This window comes from Bactrocera dorsalis, chromosome 6 (assembly GCF_023373825.1).
Source record: "Bactrocera dorsalis isolate Fly_Bdor chromosome 6, ASM2337382v1, whole genome shotgun sequence".
Lineage (NCBI taxonomy): Eukaryota > Metazoa > Arthropoda > Insecta > Diptera > Tephritidae > Bactrocera > Bactrocera dorsalis.
In genome coordinates this window covers 1,445,565-1,460,748 of record NC_064308.1, presented here as the reverse complement: position 1 = coordinate 1,460,748, position 15,184 = coordinate 1,445,565, and the positions used below count along the sequence as shown (strand labels likewise).

At 33.8% G+C, this 15,184-nt stretch overlaps 1 protein-coding gene across 7 annotated transcripts in view; it reads right to left on the bottom strand.

The window, feature by feature from the left end:
• Window positions 1-14,178, bottom strand: part of LOC125779099 (glutamate receptor ionotropic, kainate 2) — a 2,985,835-nt gene extending 2,971,657 nt beyond the window's left edge. The window contains exon 1 of one of the 7 annotated variants that reach the window (XR_007423126.1): window positions 11,597-14,132. The gene's annotated coding sequence lies outside the window, so the exon portion shown is untranslated. Of the gene's footprint in view, window positions 1-11,596 lie in introns of all 7 variants that reach the window. The other 6 variants (XR_007423127.1, XR_007423125.1, XR_007423120.1 and 3 more) reach the window with 6 other exon arrangements.
• Between the last annotated feature and the right edge of the window lie 1,006 nt (window positions 14,179-15,184).

Sequence of the window (15,184 nt, the reverse complement as noted above, 5' to 3'; positions counted from 1 at the left end):
AAAAAAAAAACGCATAAAATTTGCAAAATCTCATCGGTTCTTTATTTAAAACGTTAGATTGGTTCATGACATTTACTTTTTGAAGATAATTTCATTTAAATGTGCGGCTGCGTCTTAGGTGGTCCATTCGGAAAGTCCAATTTTGGGCAACTTTTTCGAGCATTTCGGCCGGAATAGCCCGAATTTCTTCGGAAATGTTGTCTTCCAAAGCTGGAATAGTTGCTGGCTTATTTCTGTAGACTTTAGACTTGACGTAGCCCCACAAAAAATAGTCTAAAGGCGTTAAATCGCATGATCTTGGTGGCCAACTTACGGGTCCATTTCTTGAGATGAATTGTTGTCCGAAGTTTTCCCTCAAAATGGCCATAGAATCGCGAGCTGTGTGGCATGTAGCGCCATCTTGTTGAAACCACATGTCAACCAAGTTCAGTTCTTCCATTTTTGGCAACAAAAAGTTTGTTAGCATCGAACGATAGCGATCGCCATTCACCGTAACGTTGCGTCCAACAGCATCTTTGAAAAAATACGGTCCAATGATTCCACCAGCGTACAAACCACACCAAACAGTGCATTTTTCGGGATGCATGGGCAGTTCTTGAACGGCTTCTGGTTGCTCTTCACCCCAAATGCGGCAATTTTGCTTATTTACGTAGCCATTCAACCAGAAATGAGCCTCATCGCTGAACAAAATTTGTCGATAAAAAAGCGGATTTTCTGCCAACTTTTCTAGGGCCCATTCACTGAAAATTCGACGTTGTGGCAGATCGTTCGGCTTCAGTTCTTGCACGAGCTGTATTTTATACGGTTTTACACCAAGATCTTTGCGTAAAATCTTCCATGTGGTCGAATAACACAAACCCAATTGCTGCGAACGGCGACGAATCGACATTTCACGGTCTTCAGCCACACTCTCAGAAACAGACGCAATATTCTCTTCTGTACGCACTGTACGCATTCGTGTGGTTGGTTTAATGTCCAATAAAGTAAACTGAGTGCGAAACTTGGTCACAATCGCATTAATTGTTTGCTCACTTGGTCGATTATGTAGACCATAAATCGGACGTAAAGCGCGAAACACATTTCGAACCGAACACTGATTTTGGTAATAAAATTCAATGATTTGCAAGCGTTGCTCGTTAGTAAGTCTATTCATGATGAAATGTCAAAGCATACTGAGCATCTTTCTCTTTGACACCATGTCTGAAATCCCACGTGATCTGTCAAATACTAATGCATGAAAATCCTAACCTCAAAAAAATCACCCGTTAGTAACAAACAACAAAACAATCTTTTGTTTCAGTAAATAGAATGCATCAAAACAACCTTGAGTTGGAACAACTGAAATGCACTATCACTAAAACAAACAATCCCAAACAAAGAAGTAACAAAACAACATTGAGTTTGAATACCACGACAACCTTATCTTAAAACAAAGAAATTATATCTAAGCGAACAATATATATGTAAACAAACCTAAACAAATAATTAATCTGTATGTAGACAAACTATCAACTATTTAGTAATAAGTAAATATACTAGTTAGTATAAATAGAAGTAAGAACGATGTAATAAGTTAGTCTTAAGAGTATAAATAAAGAGCACACATTTCGGTGCAGCTCAAAATATATTCTTTTGACTCATTATTACTTCTGGTAAAAATTAACTCTCTACAAACGGTAACAGGGAGGAATTTCTAAAAAAATTTACTTCATCATATTGATTAGTTTTATCTGTAATATCATTTGCCTCTAATTCGGCTGTAATTTGATATTCAAATTCGTCTTGAGCAAGTTTGGTTTTATTTTGTAAAAGATGATTTATCCTTTGTTGCTTTGGTCCCGTATACCGTGCAGTGCCATTATATGATCTTTTCATGATCTGATTAGTGGGTGGTACATGATGAGAGAAACTTCTATTTGGTTGTTGGATAGATTGCCTAAATCGAGATGAATTGTCAATATCCATCGGTTGGGGTGTATCCTGTTTTGAAAATGGTCTTCTATTTAGTGTTTTTTGTCTGCCAAAAAATGGATTTTTAGCCAGTTGCACGTTTTCATTGTTTGGATCTAAGCTTTTTTGATGCTGATATTCATTTTTATGAGCTCTTTCTTCTAAGCTTTTAGCAAAATTGTTTGCGAATTGGAAACGTTCATGATTAGACTCAACTTCTTGAGCTAAGACTAATGCTGATGGCAGGTCATTTGGACGTGCTGCAAAAAGAATGTCACTTAAGGGTTTTTTCGTGCCTGAAATAAATACTCTCAGTGCATCTGTTCTGTATTTGTCGTTATGGGAGGAAGCTAAGGGGCTGTCGTGTGTCATTATAGTTTTATTAATGAGGAGCGTTAACTTACGCTCGACTTCCTCATAGTACTGCATTATTGACAAGTTTCCTTGACGTAGAGTCGATAACTCTTGTTCAATAAGGTAAATAGGTCGTTTGTCAGCGTAGGTAAAGTCTAGCCTGTTGATAATAGCTTTAAAATTCAGTGGTGTATCGTATGAGGACAGCACCATATCAGCGGAGCCCCTTATTTTATTTCTAATAATGCCTATTGCCTGGTAGTGTTTAGAACTTCCTACATAACACTCAAACAGTTTATAAGCCGCATGAGCAGCCTTACGCCATGAGACATATGTCTCGTGTTTCCCTTCGAAATCATGTAGTGATTTTACCATGTCTAATGATTCATCGCAACATATTCCTGGTACTATTTCAGCATCTCTAAATACTTCTACTTCAGGTACCGTTAATGATGCAAATTTATTTTCTAAAGTTTTTACCCTTTGTTCAAAAATTTGAGCTTGATTTGAAAGTGTAGAGTTAACCGCAAACTCAATAAGCGTTTTTATTTCTGATTCTCTAAGTGACATTTTATATAGTCTGATTACTCTACTTCACTATCACTCGTAAAAATATTACAATATTTAATGAAAATGAATTAACCTTTCGCACAGATTCTATTTGTTTCTTTGTTTAATAAGCACTCTACTTACATGCTTCTTTATTTATTTATAATGGCTATATTCCAATCCGTTTGTTTTTGTTGGGTTCCTCCTTCTTGTTGGGCGCCAGTTAAATAAGTTAAACATTTATTATTTTTTTAATTATTTATTTTATAATAATTTGGTGGACTACTGCCGCACCTTATGAGCTACAATTTATAACTGAAACTTAAATCTAAAGAAAAGTATATCTAGAGCCTATGTTTACTATTAGCTACGTGGCTTTGCACTATTAATAGCATCAGGCGACCAATGCAGTGGCTGACGTGAGGTAACGAATTTCCTTATCTTCTCAATATCTTCTGTTGTACTATTAATAATATCTAGCGACCAACGCAGTGGCTAGCGTAGGATAAGAATTTTGTTCACTCAAGCCACGCGTGAGTTCTCCGTCTGTGGATGAGCTATTTGAGTTAACTTATATATTAGAAATGGGAAATAGCCCAAGTATTAAATATAAAAAACTGTCCTACTGCGACTTTTGTAAGGGCGATCACGATACTAGGAAATGTCCTAACTAAAGAAATAAAGACTATAACTAATGGTTTGTACAACCAATAAATTACATAATTAAAAGCTGCGATTCACCACCCTCGGGGGGACCCTCCAGCTTATAATAATTAAAATTCTCTGAGATTCACCACCTAACGGACCCTCCTGCCATATAACAAAAATATATTGAAGCCGCGATTCACCACCGCAAGGGGGACCCTTCGGTTTATAATAAAGCTTAGTTCTGCGATTCTGAACTCCAGACCCTCTAGAATAAAAAAGCACCTCTTCCTAGAAGGGATAAAATAAAAAAATTTAACAAAAAAAAAACAGAAACTGAAAATTAGACAAAATGGCTAACGCTTTGACCGTAGACCTAATGAATTTACTGGTAGGATGAATTCATATGTTAGTTGGAGAGAGGCAGCGCTTAACGCTATGAGCCTATACATGAGGGGCAGTAGAAAATACTTTGCCGCACTCACAATACTTAGAAATAAAATAACGCATGATGCAAATTATGCATTAACAAACCATGGAACAGTCCTAAATCTCGATGCAATTCTATCTTGTCTAGACTTTGCATATGCGGACAAACGTCCAATACATATAATCGAACAAGAATTAAGCATCTTAAGACAGAGTGGAATGTCGGTTGTAGAATGCTACAACCTCGTTAACAAAAAGTTGACGCTATTAATAAACAAAACAATTATGACACACGGAAACAACGCAGACCTGACCAAAGAATTAAACAAAAAGAACAGGGAACATGCCTTAAGAATCTTTATAACAGGACCAAACACACCATTACGAGACATAACATTCTCTCTAAGCCCACAAGATTTACCTGACGCTTTAGCAAAAGCTCAGGAACTCGAATCAAATAATCAAAGAGTCCGGTTTGCTCAAAACTTCATGTATGACAGAAACAGGGTGAAGCCAACGTACTCAAACAATAACTTAAGATTTCCTCAAAGGAACAACCCTCCTAATAACAATACACATTATATTTTTCCGAAACCAACACCTATGGATATAGATCCATCTATATCCAGACTTTACAATAGAGATTTTAATATGAGGGGACAACAAAGCACTAGCAATTTTAATCAAAATGTAAAACCTATGCAAACGAATGCAAAATATCAGGCCAATTGGAGGCAAAATCAGGAAGCACATGGGGTAAAGCGGCAGAGAGAAAGTAATAATAGCCTTCGCCAGCAAGAAAAGAGTCAGAGAATTAATAATATGAACGAGAGCCATTTTTTAGGCGAAGAGGGGACGAACTTCCCTATCTCAAATTACACGACTCAAAATTAAATAAAAACTTAAAAGCTCTAGTTGATACGAGACCAACCTCATGCTACATTAAGCCTGGGGTTTATAATAATAAAAGCGAATTAGCCATTTATAAGCGCATAAAAACCGTGAATGGCTATTCCATAATCAAACTTTACCACTTAATTACCCTATGTGGAGTCGAAGAAATCTTCTATGAAATAGAAGGATTAGAATCGGATCTCCTTTTGGGATACAATTTCCCTAAAAAGATTGAGCCACTTATTGATGTGTCCAAATGATGTGAAAATTAGTTATAGGGTAAAGAATAACATGAAAAATGAAATCAGAAGTATGAACATTTATTTTGAAAACAAAACTAAGGAACAAGAAGCTTCCAAAAAAACTTGCTGAGAAAAGTATCGGTAATATTAAAAATGAAAATAATATTAAAATTGTGGAACAAACAAGTTCTATACCGCCAGCCGAAGATTTTACCGGCAATATTATACTAAAAAAATTTATTTTGGGACAAAAAGATCCTAAAACGACAGCTGAAGATTTATACCAGCATGATGAAAAAAATAATCATAACAAAAATATTGTGGAACGAAAAATTTCTACAAAGCCAGCCAAAGATTTTACCGGCAATATTTTATTTAAAGAAATTTTTTGGGACGAAAAGGTCCTAAAACGCCAGCCAAAGTTCTTACCGGCAAAATAAAACAAAAAAAGAATGGTGAAAAACCAGATAAAAATATTAAAATACAAAATTTAAACTACCGAGATAATGCCGACAGTAAAATAAAAAAATATACTCAAAAAAAAGGAGGTACTAATATTTTAAAAATAAATTATTTCAATATTACCGATGAAAATAACTTCGAAGAATTAACTGAGCTTCAAACACATGTAAAAGAAAAAATTTCTCAAATGTATTCAGGCAATGATACAAGCTTCCCATTTCACCCTGGAGAAATAATTTATGAAAAAATAATAGGATAAGGAAATAAACTGAATCCCAGATATAAAGAACAGGTTGTGAAAGAGGATTTAGGAAATAAGGTTAATCAGAGAAATAGAATAGTGCACAAGGATAATATAAAGTCCTAAGCGAATACTCATTTACTTTTTTAGAAAATGATGACAATAATAATTTTATTATTTCTAACAATAGCAAAAGCAGATATTAGGGACTTCACGAGAGAAAAATTACGCATGTAGGTTTAGGACGAAAATGTAGGTTTATATAGCGACTATGGAGAGTGTTTCATATAACTAGTTTAACATATTTTGAAGAGATAATAATATCAGATAAAAATTATTATTATTTTGGTAAAATGAGGTACAATAACTTGGAAGAAGTAACAAAAATGATGTATTTGATATAAAAAATTTGGAAAGGTAACCAGAAATAGAACTTTTAGAGACTTTGTTAGGACAATTACAAAAAACAGATATTAGACACAAAAGTAGAATAAAAGAGCTACGAACATTTTGGAAATGGATAACTGGAACACCAGACCATGATAAAAAATATAACATATTACCAACACGGTATAATGACCATAACAGATTTAATGGATATTTCTGAATTTAAAATAGCCCAAAATGGAGACATAATTATTATTTATATAAAATATCCTAAAATAGAACTAACATGTAAGTACTACGATGTAAGAGCCATAGCTCAATTAGATGGTAAGCTTATTATTGACCAGAACATAATATACTGTAATAATAAATTTTTTAATATTCAGAATTGTGAAACAGCAATTTCAAAGACCTATTGTAAACTAAATAAGAAAAGCACATCTTTGTTAGAAATTTTAAACAAAAAACAAGGAAAATGTAATAAATTAAAAGAAAAAAACTTACAAATTGAAGAAATTAAATCAGGAGCGATATTAGTTTCAGGAAAAAATATTGTAGATAATCAAACATTAAATGGAACATATTTAATAACATTTGAAAATTATACTGTAATAAATAATCAAACTTATGAAAACATTGAAGTAAAAATTTGGAATTATTTTAAAAATAACCATATAAATAATTTTGAAATTTTAGAATATTTTGAAACAACCAACAAACTGTTAAAATTAGAAAAAATAAATATTTTAGCAGAAGGGAACAAGAACATAACAGTCCATTAATATTTTTGGTACATAATTTTGATCTTGGGAATAATTTTCATAACTTACTTAATACTAAAATTAAAAAATTCTCGCGAAATTCCCAAACCAATCGAAATGCGCAATTTCAAGAAATCACTTTTGGATCAAATATATAAATTAACTCAAAATAATAGTGAATCGGGGACGATTCATTTTAGGAAGGGGGAGTTAACGATAGCTTCCGCATAGAAACCTCACCATAACTGTAAATAAAATTGAATATTTGCACTTTGCAATTACACTCTCTCGTAAATTAGAAATATAATTAACGTTTTTGATTATTTAAGAATTCGATATGCTTTTTCCGTTCTGAATCCAATAATCCATCATTATCAAAACAATATCGCTCGCACTCACAAGAAGGCATAACAATCGTAAAGAAATCAGAACGCTTAACGTTCTGCTGGAATTTGCTGTCACAGTTAAAATTGTAAAATAAAAGCAAAAAAGAATTTGCTGTCACAGCTAAAATTGTTTTGGATTCAATCAAGCTGATGCTTACACCTCAACTCTAAGTTTAAGTAAATAAAACCAAAATGTATATATATTAGTATATCAAATAAAGATTTGATTTGAATTTGGCAATCCACAAGAACCATATATTTTTTTAAAAATTCCCTTGTTGCGGGAATTAATTTGCACGTTAAGTACACATGGAAATTTGTGTAAATTTGTAGAATTGGATCTTTCTTATTTATATATATTATATACATATATATGTGTGATGTTGTTTTCCAACTTTGGTTGTTACTTATATGTCAATATAAATTACAAGACCGGTAGTTTATGAATTTATAATATTCTTTATTTCCCTTGCTTTGGAGCAAGGGCAGCCGTAAAGGTTGAGCGAGTAAATACAACTGAACTTTTTAAAACTATTGCATCGGCGACTACGCCTAAATACCTGTCTGAATAAACTGCACACGTTCTGCCGCGTGACTTGCCAGCGCAGTAGCAGCGATAGGTGTTTGTTGTTGTCACGCGCAACTCGTTGAGCGCGTCGTCTGCAATATCGTTGGCAGCGGAGTACCTGGCTTCTGTAGTTTGAAAAATAATTTTCGCATGCTCAGCTCCAGACGCATCGTCAGCGATTTCGGTGGAATTGAAATGTTGTCCGGAAGCGTGTTGTTGCTCTTGTTCTTTTGTTGTTGGCTACTATGGTGTGTTAACTACTCCCCCGCTAGAAGAGGGGACGTCCACGTATCCCTTAAGAACGCTGCTCAATATTGCAATATTAGCACTGCGCTTCCGTACTTTGTAGATTATGTAGGCTGATATGCAAACAATAAAAAATACAATTTTTCCGGTTGACTGTCCGTCCGTGCATGAAAGCTGTAACTTGAGTAAAAACTGAGATATCGCGTTGAAACTTGATATGTGGGTTCCTACGTACAAAAGAATATCGAGTTCGTAGATGGGCGTGATCGAACTACTGCCACGCCCACAAATAGTCATTAACCGAAAACATATTTAGATTCGTTGCTCCGATAAAGAAAAAATATTTTAAGTTTGATTAGAAATACGACTTTTTCAACTACCCAATATATATAAATGATCAGCATCACGAGAAAAATTTAAATCCGGTTGACAGTCCGTCCGTCCATGAAAGCTGTAACTTGAGTAAAAACTGAGATATCGCGTTGAAACTTGATATGTGTGTTCCTACGTACAAAAGAATATCGAGTTCGTAGATGGGCGTGATCGAACTACTGCCACGCCCAGAAATAGTCATTAACCGAAAACAAATTGAGATTCGTTGCTCCGATAAAGAAAAAATATTTTAAATTTGATTAGAAATACGACTTTTTCAACTACGCAATATACATAAATGATCAGCATCACGAGAAAAATTTAAATCCGGTTGACTGTGCGTCCGTCCATGAAAGCTGTAACTTGAGCAAAAACTGAGATATCTCGTTGAAACTTGATATGTGGGTTCCTACGTCCAAAAAAATATCGAGTTCGTAGATGGGCGTGATCGAACTACTGCCACGCCCACAAATAGTCATTAACCGAAAACATATTGAGATTCGTTGCTCCGACCTCTAACAAGTTTAATGTACATATCTCCTAAACCACTAAAGCTACAACAACCAAATTTGCTGATTGCAAATCTTATAAAAACTTCGACGGAGTTAACATTGTAGTTTTACTACTTAGGAAATACAAGTGTACGAGTATATGTATACAGTATACAGTAATGATATTAATAGAGGAACACTACAGTAACTCTCGTCTTTTGTTTTTGTACTTTAGAATGGTTTAGACGTATGTAAACTGTTCATCGAATCAATAAAGAACGTTCGAGTGCTTTATGTCTCGAATTAAAAATAAATTTTTTTGTGATCCTTAATTGTATAAAAAATTAAATACAGTGTTAAAATGGATGAAACGGGAGGATAACTCGCTAACTCCCCATAGAACGGTACTTTTACAAACTACTTTAAGCGCAAAAAATCAATAACTAAATACGCCAGCGTAATTCAATTTCATCAAAATGATGGTATGTGAGAGCTTTATAGCAGTCGCTGTGAGAATTTAAAAATGGGCATGGCGCTGAGTAAATGTATGTATGTATATATAAAATTGCTTGGATTTCGATCCAAATAGAGAATTAATAAAAAATCATTGGTTTTGGTAGTTTTTTTATATTCAGCATAGTTCCTGCTGAATGGCAGTGATTCCCCAATCGATGACTATGGAGCAGACGTTCCATTGCCCGGCCATGAAGAAGTTCGAATGGCAATTACCCATCTGAAGAGCAACATCGGTGGGGGCCGACGGACTGCCGGCCGAACTATTCAAACACGACGGCAATGAACTGATAAGGAGCATGTTTCTGTTTCTTTGTAAAAAATGGTCGATCGAAAGCATGCCCAACGATTAGAATTTAAGTGTACTCTGCCGAATCCAAAAAAAGGGAAACCCCACAATCTGCGCCAACTACCGTAGGATTAGCCTCCTCAACATCGTGTATAAGGTTCTATCGAGCGTATTGTGTGAAAGATTAAAACCCAATGTCAACAAACTGATAGGACCTTATCAGTGCGGCTTCAGGCCTGGAAAATCAACAACCGACCAGATATTCACCATACGCCAAATCTTGGAAAAAAACCCGTGAAAAGAGAGTTGACCTACACCTTCTCTTCCCGATTTCAAAGCGACTTTTCGCAGCATGAAAAGGAGCTGCCTTTACGCCGCGATGTCCAAATTTGGAGGTGCCGAAGTAAATAGGTCTGGTAATGATCGAGGGCAAGACGAAATATATCCTGTCATCAAACAAACAGATGTCGCACTCGCGAGCCTAGTTGCATCACTGTTGACAGTCATAACTTCGAAGTAAAAGATGCAATAGAATTGAAGCATACATTTAATGTATAAACATGTTCCACAAATTTATAAACACAAAAAACATAGGCGCAGCTCAAGTAACGCTATCATAACACTGGTAGTACAGAAAACTTTTGAGCTACTTAGATTCCTACAGCATGGTTTTTCGTACATGTCTATTAAAAGAAGATGAGATCATGACCTTATACTAGTAGCTATGTTTAACAGCCAGTTAAATTAATCGATTTGTCACTGCCAAGTATATTACCATATAGTAAGGCAATACTTTAAAATCTTTTTAGATGAGGGAAGTGTGGGTTAGGCCACAAACGTTGTTCATACCAAATGAACACATTCCTGCATTGTCCTCCTAACTCGTCTAAATACGAATTAGAGGACAATGAAAAAAACACTCAACAGCGCAAACATAACAACGAAGAACCCGACAAACAGAAAGACAATAAAACCAAGAGCGGACGGACATACAGGCGCCAAAACAGCAGCAACAGCAGAGTCAACAGCAACAACAACAACCACAACAGCAGAACCATTGAAGTATCAACGCGGGAATAATAAACCACATCAGGTTTTTTTTTTTAATTTATAGTATATTGTATTATATATTATATTATACTTATAAATAACCCTTTAAGTTATATAATAATTGTATTTATATCCTAAATAACCCAAATTTTATATACCCACACAATTGTATATACTAACATACATATACATATATTACACCTACTCAAATATACAATCTGAATTGTTATCCAAACCTAATAATTATTTGGCACACCGGCAAACACAACGTCGAGAACCCGACAACGTCGCTTTGCAAAAAAATTAAATTAATAAAGGTGTATTATGTATCCAATATTGGCAACAAAGCCATTCTTTATAATAATTATAATTTGCTTTTTTTAATGAGCCGTATTGGTGGATGTCAAACTGCTCCTATCGTCTCCCGTTGTTATACCCATCAAGAACACTTAATGATTTGCTGAGCTTATTTGCAGCACAGAGGATCAGTGAAATTAGCTAAAATAATTCGTAGTTGAAACAATCATTAGTCTTTTCTAGTCAGAATTTGTATATATAATATTATGTATAAAATATATCGATATTTTCAAAATTTGTTCGCCTATTTTAATACCATAAAATTGTTAATCGTACAAACATGAATGACGCGTAAATAATTAAATTGAACACGTATGTAACGAAAATAAATTACCTCTCAAACATGTGAAATAGTTAAAATACACAATTAGGTCGAGCACGTACGCATATGTAGAACATAAATAAGTTACCTGTCTTCATTTTCGGCTTTTTGGTTGCATGGCTTTTAATTTCCAAACATGCAGTTTTTTACGCAAAACAAATTATGACTTAAATTCTTTTAACACTCAATTTGCTTATTAATGATTTTGCAATTGTCGAAATACTGTCTTTGGTGTTTATTATTATCACATACATAAATTAAAATACGCTCAACGACTCTCTAACCTCTGAATGTCTAGGGCAATATAAGGGATGAAAAAGCGTTGCCATACTGCTTTGGTATTTGTTAGAGAATCACGTCCATTTCCTTTAGAAATTATTAAGGTTTAAACAAGCTGTCAGATAGTATAAATCATAATATTTATAAATATAAATCATATAAACGTGAAAAACAGCTATTTTATCAAAGCTTATTTTTCTTTTGAACGATACAAACCATAGCTAAATTATTAATAATAATTAAACAATACCATCTAAAAATAATAATGGAAAGGAATAGGCTTGTGTTTAAAAAATTAGAAAAATGAATTGTTCAGGTCTGAAACTGCGATTTTTATCAACAATCCCTTCCCTTGAGAAATAGTAGAAAATATGTGCATATTCCGTCCTTCAGTTTGTATTATCCCATATACAAATCGGACTATAGTATATAAGTAGGTGTACCTATACATAAGTGCCGTTTGATGACGAATGTGTTAAAGAAAACTATACGAAATCCAAAGCATACTTATTAATATTCAATGTAACGAATGTTCGCCGGACTTTAATAATGACAAGTAAGGAAGGACTAAGTTCGGTTGTAACCGAACCAATTACGAGAATCAAAGCCAAGAAATTTCTTCAGGTGCTGGAAAAATTCTATATTAACAAATGTTGTGAAAGAATTAAGCCATCATTATTCAACTTTGTCATCTTCTTGATTTTTATTGAAGACATTTAACCTAGACTTAATATTATTGCTATATTTTACTTGGTGTCAACTAAAATTATATTAAAATCATGCTGAAATGTTAAATTAAAATTTCACATATTTTGGCCAACCTGAACGGTTCAAATACACTTGGAAACACGGAAATCATTGTATGGGGTATATAGGGGACAGATAAAGAGAAGAGCTGATTGTATACTCGAAAACATATATGTAAATAATAATAAATAGTACTCATTAACCGACATATTCGGCATACAAGAATAAAAAAATCATTATGAGTAGTATATGGGAGCTGAGTGTAGTATTGACTCGCTTTTATCTATCGGTACAATGTAACATTACTAATCCACAGATGGTTCAACGATTTCATAAAAGTCACATGCAATCACCGATCATATTGAATAAAGTCAAACGGATGAACGAAAATCCTGAGACTAGCTACATGGTTGCACAAAGATATATTATAGATCCGCATATTTCAAAGGAACAATTCGCGCAAAGTTTCATCTCAATTCTTTTTTTAAATTTTGTTATATGGGAAGTAGGCTTGGTTGTACTGTTCTATAGAAATGTTACAGTAATGTCATGTACTGAATTTGAATAAAAACGTTCTCTCCAGATATGTGATTTCAGCTAAAAGAGGGCGTTTATTGATCAATTTTCACCACTGCGTCTTATAAAGTTGTCTTATACCATCTCACTGGTGAAATTAAATGTCTCTGGAGTATTTAGTTATTAATTTATCGCCCTTTTGGTAGATTTTAACAGCACTGTTATATGGGAGTGAGTGGGGTTATGATCCGATTTCATTAATTTCCACACTGTCGGTAGGGGCTTTTATAGGATTTATCGTGAGCAAATTTGGTTATTCAAAGATATGTACATAAAACCTATTGTAGGTCAGAGACACGCCTACTTTAAGAAAATTTAGTCCACAGGTGCCTTTGCTACGATCCTCTGTGCCAAATTACAGTTCTATATCTTAACTTAGTGCTTAGTTATGCTTTCCTTTAAGGGGTTAGGGGTAGTCAGAATTTTCAAAATTTTTAATTTTTTTTGCATTTGCGTTAAGTGTATTATCTTAAAAATTTTCTCTGGAAATTTCGCGTAGATCCGCTCGGGCACTTCAAAGCGCTAGTGTGAAACTTTAAACGCGTTTTTCTCAAAACTATGTTTTTTGAACCGGTGAGAACTGTAACTCGAAAACCGCTAAGTAGATTTTAATGAAATTTATACAGCTTTTATAATACATATTAAACTCGGGCCAGATCGAAGGATTTTTATTTTTTCGAAAATTTCGATTTTTTAAGACCAATTAACTGTTGATTTTTTCCCAAAAATTTAGATAAAAATTTCCTAAGGCCGCCATTTTGTTAATTTTTGAAAAAAAAATAAAATCCTTCGATCAGGTCCAGGATTGTTTACTTATAAAACTAATTTTTTCTGTCCGATTGTTTTTAGATGAATCTCCAAGGACTTATGGTTGTCACCACAAATATCTTTTTTTGGAACGGGGTCAACACAAACAACCCTAACCCCTTAAGGGGTCGCCTCTGTCCGAATAATCACTAATATTGGCGATTTTTTTTTTCAATCTTGAAATTAACTAATCGGTCCGGTCTTTTATAAATAAATACGTTTATGACTAATACAATATGAATTTTTTGTATTTATTTACTGGTTGTATAATACTGAAATAATTTGTTGAAATGACACGTAAAAAAAAGATTCTGTACGATGTCCACGATTGCAGCCGCAATTTTGATCTTAAGCAAAAATTTCAAATCGGTTATTAATTTGAAGATTTTTTTTTAATTAAATAAATAAATGGCAGAATTTGGTCCTTTTTTCGACAGGTTTTTGTAACAAAAAATACTAAGAGTAAAAAACAAAAAAACTTCAATAGCGCGATAGCGAATGATGTTAAAAATGTTCTCTCAAAATTGGAACTAGATGTCTTTAAAGCTCTTTCTTTGAGAGTGAAAACCGTTTTAAAAAACGCCATTCTGAGAAAAACGGGTTTATTCTGTTCCCTTTCTATAAGAAACTCTGTAGCCACCGTAATAATTTCATTTCGATGAGAGAATGTTCATTACAGTGTTTACTATCCGATAATGCAACAAAACCAAATATAAACAATAACAAAAACTATATATAAAATTTCATTACGATATTTCCATTTGTCCTCAAGTTACAGCTTGCACGGACAGACGGATAAATGGACAGTCTTACGGGCTTGAACTCGTTTTGTCATGGGGATCATTTATTAAATAGTTGAAAAAGTCTTTTCGTATTTCTAATCAAACTTCAACTTATATTTTTTTATATGTATATAATATTAAATAATTAAACAAATACCTACCATTTTGGTCGGCCACTTTTTGGCATTTTCCGCTAGAGACATTATTTCATCATTGTAAGTCGAAATTTCCAGAATAGAAGCAAGCGAACCATTCTTGGGCTACACAAATTTCATTTATGGCTTGCGTGGGATTTTTCCCTTTTTAATACAAAAAATTCGAAATATAGCGAATTTATGTATTATTTTCACTCATTTTTGAACAGCTGTAACTTTTTTCCAACATCCCCGAATTTAATTCTGAATGAAGCCTAAAATCTCACCTTTCCAACACCATATGGTATGACATAATGTGATTGGTAGCACTGGAGATATACGACTGCAACG